Source organism: Mesoplodon densirostris, chromosome 16 (genome assembly GCF_025265405.1).
Source record: "Mesoplodon densirostris isolate mMesDen1 chromosome 16, mMesDen1 primary haplotype, whole genome shotgun sequence".
Classification (NCBI taxonomy): Eukaryota; Metazoa; Chordata; class Mammalia; order Artiodactyla; family Ziphiidae; genus Mesoplodon; species Mesoplodon densirostris.
The window spans coordinates 23,659,592-23,672,625 of NC_082676.1; the positions used below are offsets into that span (position 1 = coordinate 23,659,592).

The window sequence follows — 13,034 nt, forward strand, 5'->3', positions numbered from 1 at the left end:
ATACTGTGTAAGTTGCTGCCAATTCAACCACAGCAGTTCTGTTGCAAATGCCTACGTATCAGGATTCTGCTGCCCCCAAAGATTTGAGATACCTTATTCTAATGGATACTCAGAAGAGTATTAAGAAGTAAACAAGACTGCTGTGTCTACCCTCATTCTCCAAAAAAGAAAACTGAGGCCCAGAAAGGGGAAGTGATGAGGCCGAGGCCACAGAGCAAGTCAGTGTCAGAGCACGCACTTGAATGCAGGGCTCTGGACTCGCAGGCCAAATGAACTCCACTGCACCAGGCTGCCTGTGAAAATCTATCATCTCTCACATTTCCTGTCTCCTCCGGTAAACTGATGGTAGTTAATATCTAGAGTCTCACCTTTCTCAGCTCTGACTCCTACAGAGTTGCCTGCCTCTGAGCCTGGCTCCTTGGAGGGCTCCAGAAGCTCAAGGAACTTGTGGAATAAATGTATGAACCAACCGCGACCTTCCCCCTACCACGTACACATACACTTAGTTCCCCTTCTCCCCACCCATTTGCCCAAACGTCAGGGAAAGCCTGGCAGGACCCCTCCTGGGAACTCCTAATCCACCTCCTCGTCCTGGCTGTTCCGTGACTGTGGACAGAGGATTCCTTGTTCGCAGTGCTTCCTGCCCAGAGATCTCTGTGGGGCCCATGCGCTGGCAGGAAAGAGCCAAATCGCTCCTTTTAACTGGCATTAAAGCACCTCTGTCCCTACCACCCCCAGGAGCAACATGCTCCCAGCTCTGTTTGGCATCTATTCTACCTGCCCTGGCCTGGCTCAGCCCCACCTCAACGCCCATAGCCTCGCTCCCTACACACACATACACACACACAGGAGAGTTCCCCTGGGTACAGAGGTGCCTCACATCTAATCAAAAGTAAAAACCAGGGCTTCCCTGGTGGCGCAGTGGTTGAGGGTTTGCCTGCCGATGCATGGGACACGGGTTCGTGCCCCGGTCTGGGAAGATCCCACGTGCCGCGGAGCGGCTGGGCTCGTGAGCCATGGCCGCTGAGCCTGCGCGTCCAGAGCCTGTGCTCCGCAACGGGAGAGGCCACGGCAGTGAGAGGCCCGCGTACCGCCAAAAAAAAAAAAAAAAAAAGGAAAGACCAGAGGATTCTAGAATGACAACATCACAGTCCTGGCAGTTGTGCTTTACTAATAACCCCACAATGACATTTGCATAATACTTCGCAATTTCCCAATCAGTATAACTTCATTGGCCCGGTTCCCTCTCCACACCCTCACCCTGCCAGTGTCACGGAACCCGGGAGGTGGAAAGGGGCTTTGACATGTCCCAGGCCAGCAGTTTGCAAAGTGTCTTGCACAGAGGGCTGCTGGTGCTGAGGAGTTAGCCAATTAGAGTCCCCCGGCCCACCCCAACTTTGACCACGGCTGCAATCCCACCCCTTTACTGTTTTGTACACTGAGATTCTCTGGGGTTCATTTGAAAAGGGGATTTCACTGCTGGAAAGTTTGCAAGCAACTCATTTACTCTGACCCCATCTCCCCGCCCTGACAATGTATATATGACCCTGAGGCCAACAGAGAGGGACGTGGCTGCCCCAGGTCACGCAGGAGTCAGTGGCAGAACAGAATGAAAACACCCTCTTCTGAATCTAGTCTACAACTTCACAGTGGTTAAGCAAAAGAAAACAAGGTCTGCAAGTCAGCAGATCCAGCTTCTAGGTCCAAGGCCATCCGTCCCCAGCCATGGTGGATGGATCAGCAATTTGGGCAAAGCATGCTGCCTAGCAGAGAGGTGCTTAATGAATATCTATTGCAGTCCCTCCTCAAAACAGGCCAAAACCAGAGATGACCCTCAGCACTGCCCCGCTTTTTCAAACCCACCAGGAATCTGTGGCCTAGACAAACCCTCTCGCCTCCCCAGCAGTAAAATATATTAAAACAGCCTGAGGGCTGAAAGACCAAATTTGTCCAACCCAAGCAAAAGAGCCAGGATGAGGCTGAGCCTCTATAACACTCACCCCTGCTGCGACCACACCAGCTCCCTGGGGGTAAGGACGGCAGTCAGGCACCTGGAAGGAGGAAACAGTGTTAGCACCTCCGAACTGAGTTCGTGGACCCAGCGTGGAGCTGGAAACTGAGAGGCTGGCATTTGACTCTCTGAGGAACCTTTGGGAAGTTGCTGAACCTGTTACACAGAAAGGCCTGTGTGACTATGCAGAGCAAAAGGGAAAGTAACAAATATGAAACTGGAGCGGGCAGGAGGGGCCAGGCCATGAAGGGCCTTGGAGGCCGAGGTAAAGAATTCAGTCCTGAGTCTAAGAGCGATGAGAAACCATTGACCTGTAGGGTCGAGAATGGACTGGAAACAGGCAAGAGTAGCTTTAGCATGTGAGTTAGGAGGCTGTTGTGGCTGTCTGGGGACATGTGACAAGGGCCCAGGCTGGGGTGGGGACAGCAGAGCTGGGATGAGGTAGATGGATTCCAGAGCTCTTTGACTGGTGGTATTTCCAGACTTCGGCGGTGGACCAGATCTGGGGGGATAAGGGAGAGAAAGGTCTGCCAACCCCTCAGGCGCCTGTTTCATGTCAGTCCCCTGGTCTCCAGCACCCAGGACGAGACACACCCATTGTTCTCTCAACCTGGCCTATCCTTAGCTCAGTTTCCCCATCTGTCAAATAAACATGGTTGGGGACTTCCCTGGTGGCACAGTGGTTAAGAATCTGTCTGCCAGTGCAGAGGACATGGGTTCAATCCCTGGTCCGGGAAGATCCCACATGTCGCAGAGCAGCTAAGCCCATGCACCACAGCTACTGAGCCTGCGCTCTAGAGCCCATGAGCCACAACTACTGAGCCTGCCTCCACAACTACTGAAGCCCGCGTGCTCTAAGGCCCATGTGCCGCAACTACTGAGCTCGCGTGCTGCAACTACTGAAGCCCACGCACCTAGAGCCCATGCTCCCCAACAAGAGAAGCCACTGCAATGAGAAGCCCGCGCACCACAACGAAGAGTAGCCCCTGCTCACCACAACTAGAGAAAGCCCACCCGTAGCAACAAAGGCCCAATGCAGCCAAAATATAAATTTTTAAAAAATTTAAAAATAGGGCTTCCCTGGTGGCACAGTGGTTGAGAATCCGCCTGCCGATGCAGGGGACACGGGTTCGTGCCCCGGTCTGGGAAGATCCCACATGCCGCAGAGCGGCTAGGCCCGTGAGCCATGGCCGCTGAGCCTGTGCATCCAGAGCCTGTGCTCCGCAACAGGAGAGGCCACAACAGTGAGAGGCCTGCGTACCGCAAAAAAAAAAAAAAAAAAAAAATTTAAAAATAAAATAAAATAAACATGGTTGGATTCAGGGGTCCCTAAGGTCTTTTTAGCATTAATGTTCTGTTCTGGTCTAATTCACTCACAGAGTATTTAAGCCCCTTTTCAATCATCTTTAAGCCCCAACTGCAGGCCTGGCCTAGTACACAGTGGGCAGGATCGTTGGAGGGAGCAACCTCGGGACCCCTGGAGTCACACACTTAGAACAGTTATCTCCAGGTGGGATGAAGTATTTCCGCTTCACATAGAACACAAGAACTGAGCAAATAGGAAGACCACCTGGGCTGAGCTTGGAACAGCAGAAGCAAAAGCTGTGTGCCCGAGCAACCTGTTCCTGCCCCCGCTCCGGAGGCCAGCAGGGGCCTCAGGACATTGCCACTGCAGCTGTAACATCCATCACCCAGCAGCTTACAACCTGGTTCCCCATCTACTGTTTCCCAGAGCCCAGGCTCACCCTGGGGGCCAGGTACCGAGGGACCCGGGAGGCAGTGCAGGACAGTGGTTTAAGCTGGGGCTCTGCAGCCACGCAGACCAGTTTGAATTCTGCCCCCAACTCTTTCTAGCAAAGTGGCCTGGGGCAAGTCACCTCACTTCTCTGAGCCTCGGTTTCCTCATTTGGAAAACAGGAGTCATAGTGTCTGCTTCCAGGGCTAACGGGAGGATTAAATGAGATGCTACATGTGGAGAACTCAGCACAGTTCCTTATGACAACAATCCAGGAGGAGCCGCCATTTACAGATGTGGACACCGAGATCCAGGGAGTTGAAATGACTCACTGAAGAGCATTAGAGAATCAGCACAGGGGTGAGACCCAGAGCTCAGGGTCTTAACTGCCAGGTTATACGCTAACCATTTGAGTTCCTCTTTTTTATTTATTTATTTTTAAATTTTATTTATTTTATTTTTGGCTGCGTTGGGTCTTCGTCTGCGTGCGGGCTTTTCTCTAGTTGCAGCGAGCGGGGGCTACTCTTCGTTGTGGTGCGCGGGCTTCTTCTCATTGCGGTGGCTTCTCTTGTTGCGGAGCACGGGCTCTAGGCTCACGGGCTTCCGTAGTTGTGGCGTGCGGGCTCAGTAGTTGTGGCTCGCGGCCTCTAGAGCGCAGGTTCAGTAGTTGTGGCGCACAGGCTTAGTTGCTCCGCAGCATGTGGGATCTTCCCGGTCCAGGGCTCGAACCTGTGTCCCCTGCATTGACAGGCGGATTCTGAACCACTGCACCACCCGGGAAGCCCCTGGGTTCCTCTTTTTTAGATGAAGATGTTGAGATGAAAAACTTACAAGTGACTTGACCAGAGCCACAGAGGGAATTCATGGTAGAAGAGGGATTTGAACCTAGGCCTTCTTGATGAAAAATCCCCTGGTCTCCCCCACGGCTATCCAGAAAGTAGATGTGTGTGGAGAAGCTTCAGATTTCAGGGCCCTTTAAACCTGGAACAGGGACAAATGCAAATCTGGGCAGATGGAGTGAGGGTGGTGGTGAAGCTACCTTGAGAGGAAACCAGAAGGAGCGGGTGAAACAAAAGCCTCTTTCTCAGTGCTCACTGGGGACTGGGCAGGAGAGGAGGGGCTGACAAGCAGGGCCATCCGTCCCGCCAGGGCCGAGCTGAGGGCTGGATCTAAACAAACAGAAACAGTTCCAGCTTGGCCACCAACTTGCTGGCTGATCCTAGGGAGGTCACACACACACATACACACACTCGGGTCTCTGTTTCTTCAACTCAAGAATGAGACAGTTGTACTAAATGGTGTCGAGATCCCTTGCAGTTATAGAAGACTATTCATAACCATTTCTCATAAGTGCCAGACTCCTGGTCAGGCCCTGCTCTCACAAGCCCCAGAAGGGGACTCTTAACGCTGGCTCCAATATTCCTACAATAGGCATGGGAAGTCCTGCATTCAGATTCTGGCTATATAGCCAGGTCACTTCCTCTCAACAGGCCTCACCTTCCTCATCTATAAAATGGGCACACATCTTTGCCTGATCACCTATAGAACCAGAAGATCCAAGGAGCTTCCCCTAAAGGCAAGCAATCCCCATCCCAGCTCCCACCCTCAAGCTCTTTTAACTTCTCCTTTCCCTCTGACCCATGTCCCATTTGGACAAATGGAACAACTGAATCCAAGCTGATAGATGCAACAGCAGTAGCAACAACTCCCACAACCAGGAGTAGTAGTAACCACAGCCACAGCTAAGACTCGGCCGTGCAAATGTGCAGGCACTGTGCTAAGCGTGCACTTGGATTATATCTCAGGTGATCCCCTCCATCAATGAGATAAATCCCACCCTTAGTCTAGATTTACAGATGATAGACTAAGGTTCAGCAAAGTGAAGTGACTTGCCTAAGGTCACCCACAGAGCAAGTGCATAGCATGGCCACCCAGACAGGGGCTCTTCATCTGACACCAGAAGCCCTGATCTTATCCTTGAGGCTGTGGAGTTATTCTGCCTAACATTCCACCATGGAGTGTGGCCCAGGTATGGGGGGTGGTGAGTGGGGGAATATCTCGACTTCACCTTCACCCCCAAACCTCCCCAAATAACTAGGCTCTATTTTCTTGTATGATTATTCAAATGTGTCCAACTCAACTTAGGCTAGAACAGCGCTGTCCAATCGAAACATAATACAAGCCAAATATGTAATTTAAATTTTTCCAGTAGCCACATTTAAAAGAGTACAAAGGAATGGGTGAAATTAATTTTAATAGTATATTTATTTAACATGTAATCAATATCAAAAGTATTATTGAGGGAATTCCCTGGCAGTCCAGTGGTTAGGACTCTGCACTTCCACTGCTGGGGGCCCGGGTTCAGTCCCTGGTTGGGGAACTAAGATCCCGCAAGCCTTGAGACCCACCCCCCAAAAAAAGAAAAAATCCAAAAGTATTACTGAAATATTTTACAATCTTTTTTTTCATACTAAATCTTCTAAATCCAGTGTATGCCTTACACTTACAGCACATCTCAATTCTGACACTAAATTTTCATCAGATATTTAGAGTCTCTTAGCCTTTACAATTGAAAAAGTGTTTGCACAAATCTAAGTTCAGAAACATACATAGAAGTTTTCCAATAACGGAGTATTCTTTTTAATTTTTAAATTCACTAAAATTAAATAAGATTACAAATTCAGTTCCTCGGTGACACCAGCCACATTTCAAGTGCTCAGTAGTCTCATGTGGCTGGTGGCTACTGTATGGGGCAGCTCTAACGGTCAAGTCACGGGACTGGTGCCCTCCTTGGCCCTAAGCCAGAGCTAGGCCTCTCAAAATAAAGTTGAGGGCTTCCCTGGTGGCGCAGTGGTTGAGAGTCCGCCTGCCGATGCAGGGGACACGGGTTCGTGCCCCGGTCTGGGAAGATCCCACATGCCGCGGAGCGGCTGGGCCCGTGAGCCATGGCCGCTGAGTCTGCGTGTCCCGAGCCTGTGCTCCGCAGCGGGAGAGGCCACAATAGTGAGAGGCCTGCGTACCGCAAAAAAATATAAATAAATAAATAAATAAATAAATAAATCAAGTTGAATGTCAATAGAATGGTGTCTACTCATTCCAACCCCCTAAGGAGCCTGATATTAATATCTATCTCTGGTGCCTTTATACTTACAGCACTGGTGACAAAGGGACAGAGTACCCATTGCTCAGATGGCACTACGGCTCCGAGAGATGGGCCACCACTCCAAGGTCTCCCAGGTTTGACCCACAGCCTGTCTGACTTCGAAGTCTAACCTCTATCCCTAAAGCTTGGCAGGGGCCCGGTCTGGGGCTCAGGCTTCTAGCCTTTGCCACTAAATTCCCTCCTGTCCCAGTCTAAATGGCAAAGAATGGCCCCTAACAGGATACCCAGTGAAGAGGGGAAAATGGAAGGAAGTGGCATGGGCTGCACTGGGTGACTGTCCTGCACACGGGGCTTAGGCCACTGGGGTACGATTCCCAACCCTCCCCACCCCTACCCAGCAGGAGGCAAAGCCAGCAAGGTCCACTGGCTGCCTGCCCTCTGGGTTGGGTCTCTGAGGCTCGGCGCCATGCCCTCCCCCACATCTCACCCAAGAACACTCACCCAGAGGCCCTTGGACTAGGGCCAGAACCTGTACTCACCTCCCAGGGTCACCTCAGCTGGAGTCAAGGGAAAGGATCCAAGAGGCAGTCCACCCCTCACCCCCCGGGGACGAGGGGAGGAGCAGGCCCTGGCGGCAGATTCCAGAGCAGGGAAAGGGTGGCAGGTATAGGCCAGAAAAACCTGGGCAGCTCCACCCCTCTCCTGGGGGGCACAGCTAGCACTCAGCCCCCTCACTCCAGCCTAACCCCGTGAAACTCTCGCCAGTTATTAGGTTTAACTATTAACTCTGATTGGTTTCCATTTCAGCAGGAGGCAGTTCCAGCAAAAAGTCCCATCTGGGGTAGGTGGACTTGGAAGGGGATAGAGGGGAAGGGCTTGGTGTGAAGGGAGAAAGGGGTGTTTAGTGAAGCAACCCACCTCCTCCTTCTGGTCCCAACCTACCAGTGTGGGGCAGCTAAGGGGTGACAGCATACGTTCTATAAGGTCACAGACAGCGCCTGGCACGTAGTAGGTGCTCAATAAATATTTCTAATTAACAAATAAGGGGGTGGAGTGATGGAGGAGAAATGAAGGATGGCAAAAGTTCACTTGTCCTGGGTCCTTGCTGAGACCAAGCTGGGCTGAGAACCAAGAGGGCAGCCACCCAGGACATGCCAGGAAATGGCTTTGAAGTCCCCCAGCCCTGGCGCTGCTCTTCCTAGCTGTGACCTTTGCAGCCCTCATTCTTCCCCATAAACAAGGGGTGACAGATAACACTACGGTATCACCTACAGGGCTGTACAAGGCCAGGCCCAAGAGGCTGGGATACTCTGTGCCGCTGTGATACAGTCATGTCTCTTGCTGCTTGGCAACAGCCTCCTCTTCTCAGGCCACCCCCTGAACTCCCCCACATCCCAATATTCCCCTGGATCACACCTATGTGGCCCTTTTTCCTTTCCGGGAAGGAAAGCCCGGGATGATGATGGCTCCAGCCCACTCACATCCCACTCACCTGGGATCACACACACACACCCTGGCAACCGACGGCTCCTAATTTGGCATTTGTTTGTCATTTACACCCCTCCCTGGGCCCCCTCTTCACCCTCTTCCCCCAACCCCTAACCCAGGCCTACAAACGACAAAAGCCCACACCAGGCTGGAGCGAAACTCACTGTGGCCCGTTCACTCTGCGTTCTTGGGCAGGGCCTCCCGCTTCTGGACCTCTGCTTCCCATCTGTGTAATGTGGAGGTGAGGGGACGTGGATTAAGGGATCGCTTCTCCCGGTATTTAGAGATTCTGACATTTCTGGGATCAGTTTGCATTTTAACTTCAGACAGACCAGAGTTCAGATCCTGGCCAGGGAAACAGGCAGCCTTGATATTTACGAGAAAGACTCTGAGAACAGGCCTGCAGACGCCCGGAGCTGCAGCTCACCCCTGAGCATTCTCAGCTCAAGCCTGGGCAGAGGGACAAAGGCCCTGCGGGCTCACTACAAAAGCCCCAACTTTTTATTTCTGCCCCACCTTTCCAGTCTTCTCTCTGTCATTCTCAGTAGCGGCATCATGAGCTACCATTCCCCCAATTTCTTCTTGGTGAAACAAAGCTTGAAGCTCCCCCTCCATCTGGGGTGCTGACCCTAAGGCCCTTCTAAGTGGAGATTCTAGAGCTGCCTCGGCTTCCACTCTGCCCTTTCCTGCATCCTGCCCGCATAGCTCCAAGAATGTGCCCCACTCTCCCATGCCCCGCCTGGCGCTCGCCTCCTTTATCTCCACGGGGAATACCTGTGTCCCTGCTCCCCACGGCTCCCTCCCGCTTCTTGTCCATCCAGCGCAAACCTCCAGCACGGGGTCTACACTGGTCACTCACTCCTCAAGTCACTCAGCCATGTCTCTCCCAGACACTGCTCCCCGGAGGAGAGGCTTACCAGCCCTATGTGACCTTAAGACCCTGCAGACCAAGGAACTCCTGCAATTATTTTTCTCTGTCCCTCACCCTTGCCCCCCAGCACCATGAGAACACAGTAGGTGCCTGCTAAAACAACGATGATAATAACCATTACCTGAAAAATAATGAACTATAATTGCTTATTGACCATTTATCCTTTACAATGCTCAGATCTCAGCATTTTACACGTATCATTTCAGTTCATCCTCTCAAGCCCCCCGTAGACTTGTCATTCCTACCCCTTTGTCTTCAACTGAGGAAACTGAGGCTCAGAGAGGTGAAATGATTTGCCCAAGGTCACACAGCCAGGAGATGGCAGTCATAAGACTGGAATTTAAGTTCTTATCCACCGCCCTACTTGGCCTCCCTCCAATCCACACATAAAGGAGGGGATATGTGAGAAGCTGTGACCTGCCAGTGATGGGGCTATGGGGGCCCCACAGAAGCCAGCCCAGCCCAGGGCCAGAGGCAGATTCCGTAAATAAAACTTCAAAACCTTCTATTGCGTACCTACTCTGTGCAAAGCCCTATGCTAGGTGCTGGGAGCACAGCATGAGACATCTGGAACTCACAATCTAGCAAGAGAGACAAGCCACGTCCCAGGATAAAGCCAAGAGCAAGCAGAACTTGTCCCCAGAGGAGACCAGATAAGGTGCTAAGGGAATGCAGAGGATGGAAAGACAAATCTCCCTGTGGGGTTGGGGATGGGAGGGCTCACAAGGCTTTGGGGGACAGAGGTGGCATCTGAGCTGAGCCTTGACAAGGCAGGCAGGATTTCAGCAGTGACTGGGGAAGGATGGGGTGTGGCATTCCTGGCAGAGATGAACCCAGGAAGTTGGAGCAAAGACACAGGTAAGCACTGGGCATGTCCCAGGAGCCACAGCAAATGCATTCTCCAAGCCCCTCCCCTTGGCACTGGTCCCAGGTGTCCGGCCCTGAAGAGAGGCCACCATGAGCGTCCCCAGACTCCCAGGCAGCTGTTTCATTCTGGTAAGCGGGCATGGATAGGGAGAGAGGGCTGAGTGCCTGGGCACATAGTCTGCCAGAAGGGGCTCAAGGGGCTAGAATCCAGGCTCTGTACAGACTCTCTCAAGATGGGAGATGCTAAAGGGAGGAAGTGGCCCCACCAGAAGTGGGTGACGCTGGGGAGGAAACAAGGAAAGGGGAAAAGACTGTGAATTGGGCAGCAGGAGACCTGGCTTCCAGAACTACAGATCAAAGCTGCATGGGACCTTGGGCTTATCCTGTCCAACCCTCATTTTTACAGCTGGGAAAACTGAGGCCCAGATAGGGATGAGACCGGTTCGCAGTCCCTTGGCAGCAGAACCAGCCATGTGCTAAGCGGTAGGAGAAATCTGCCTTCAATGCTTCACTCTGCCGTGACCTCCCAGCCACCTTTCTCCAGTCATTAGGCTCCCACTCCACAAAACAGCCCTGAAGTCGACAGTTCTGAACTTTTATGGGTCGTGACTCAGAGACTCACATGGTGCCTATGGATCCTTTCCGGAGGACAGGGAACACGCTGAGAATTGTGCATGCTGTTTCGGAAGTTCACAAACATCTGAGACCAGCGTTCCCGAGGGCAGTCTGAGAACCCTCTGTGTACCAGTCACCTCGACTGGAACCTATTAAAACAGGCTGATTCCGGGGCCCCCACCACGGGGTGCTCAGCCGCTCTCCTTTTAGCTGGTTCACAGATTGAACATAGAGAGGGCTCCGTGGCTGGAAGTTTTTGGGGGTTTTTTGCTTTTTTTGTTTTTTTGTGGTACGCGGGACTCTCACCGCTGTGGCCTCTCCCGTTGCGGAGCACAGGCTCCGGACGCACAGGTTCAGTGGCCATGGCTCACGGGCCCAGCCGCTCCGCGGCATATGGGATCTTCCCAGACCAGGGCACGAACCCGTGTCCCCTGCATCGGCAGGCGGACTCTCAACCACTGCACCACCAGGGAAGCCCCCAGGCTAGAAGTTTTAAAGCCACTGCTCATTAACCAAGGTCCCTTCTGGTTGAGCCACCTGCTCAAGCTGGCCCTGGTCATGGTCATGGACATGGTGGGGGTGAGTGGAGGCCCAACAAGCTGACTGCAGCTGTCTAGATTCTGAATTGACATTCTGAAATCAGCAGCCCTGCCTGGGAGGGAGTCCGGACTCCTGGGCTGCACTTGGAGTGGGAGGAGGGTTCCTATCATCCCCAGCCTAAAGGCTCTTTTCCTCTCTCCAGACTCTCACTCCGGCCCTCAGCCAGGTCCGGCTCCCTTCCTTTTCCTTTCTAACACAACTCTGCTCCTGAATCTCCGTTTCCTGGCTGCAGCCTCTGCCTCCCTCCCCTCCATCACTGAGCCTGACAGAGGACCTCCAAGCCCCCAAGCACCCTTCTGAGGAGATAAAACTATCATGCTTTGCAGATGATAAGCTCATTTAATTGGGAGACTCAAGATAATCAATGAAGAACTAAGGTGGCCAGTGACAAAACAACATCTAAAGAAAAAGCCAAGTGCCTTCAGTCCTGCCCTGGTACCTGCTCTTGATGCAGCATCTCTCCAACAGGTGGGCAGCTGCCTAGAACCAGAGGGGCTCAGAGCCTTGTCCTTCCTGGTAGGAAGGCCAGTCCCTGATGGGGTGACAGCATAGGTTTAGGAAGCAGGAGACTCCACTCTCTGAGCCAAGAATCTGTTCTCCAAATTTGAGCAAGTGTGCATCCCTCTGTGGACCCCTAAACGTTCTCACAGGCTCCATCCGGGGCAGTATAGGAAAGAATCCAGACCACCTGTGGGTTTTGGCTAGATCTGGCTTTAAATCCTAGCTGTGCCACTTGCTGGCTGAGGACTGGGTAGGCCTTGGGCAAGTTATTCAGCCTCCTTTAATAAAATGGGGACCGTAATCTCTGCCTCACTGGGTAGTTGCAAGGATTAAAAGACGTAAGGTGCATAAAGCACTGAGCACGGGGCCTGGCACATGGTGAGCCAATAAACGTAAGCACTTGTTTATCAGTCACCAGAGCGAGCCTCTGACGAGGAAGACTTTAGGCTTTCTAATTCTTAGGTGGCCTCAAGCAACCCCCAAACCACCCACGTGAACTGGGTCTGGAGGTTTTCTCTTTAGACCTTTAACCTGGAGAGATGATGGGGAGAGAGAGGAGGGGAAGGCAGGGGAAGGGAGGGAAAGAAGACTGAGAAGAGGAGGGAGGAAGGGAAAGGAAAATCAAGGTTGAGGAGTGGCCTGGCTTCCCCAGCCTGGGGGAAAGGAAGATGACTTCAGGGAAACTGCCAAGACAGGATAAGCCTTCTCTCCTTTCCAGAGCCTCCCCCAGGTCCGCCAAGGCAAGGCTTAAAGGGATACAGTCTGCTGAGAAGCACCACCCTGGCTGTCAGTAGGGACATTGAAGCCTTGGGTTACCTCCAGGCTCTGGCTCCCACACGGCTGCTGCCTGCCCATGGCGGCCTCCTCCCCTGGAGCAGGCAGAGATGGCCAGAGCCAGGCTGAGAACAAAACCACTTGCCCATTCAGCCTGCAGAGGCACTACTCGCTCACTTAGGACTCAGGGACCCCCTTGTGGATTCTGATCCTAACTCAGCAGGACTCTCCCCACTGGGTCCCCACCTCCAGGTCCCATGCGGAGCCCTCTCCAGGCCTCTACCTGCCCCAAGGTCCTGCCTCAGAGGCTGAAGTTGCAACTAGGGAAAAAGCACCATTCAGACTTTAAACAGGAACCACAAACGAGGTGTTCCAATTGCCATTGACCAGCTGTGTGACCTGCGGGGTG

At 52.7% G+C, this 13,034-nt stretch overlaps 1 protein-coding gene across 19 annotated transcripts in view; it reads right to left on the reverse strand.

The window, feature by feature from the left end:
* EPB41L1 (erythrocyte membrane protein band 4.1 like 1) overlaps window positions 1-13,034 on the reverse strand; it is a 142,424-nt gene that overhangs the window by 108,112 nt on the left and 21,278 nt on the right. For all 19 annotated transcript variants that reach the window (XM_060078311.1, XM_060078313.1, XM_060078330.1 and 16 more), the window contains exon 2: window positions 2,001-2,051. The gene's annotated coding sequence lies outside the window, so the exon portion shown is untranslated. The remainder of the gene's footprint in view (window positions 1-2,000; window positions 2,052-13,034) is intronic.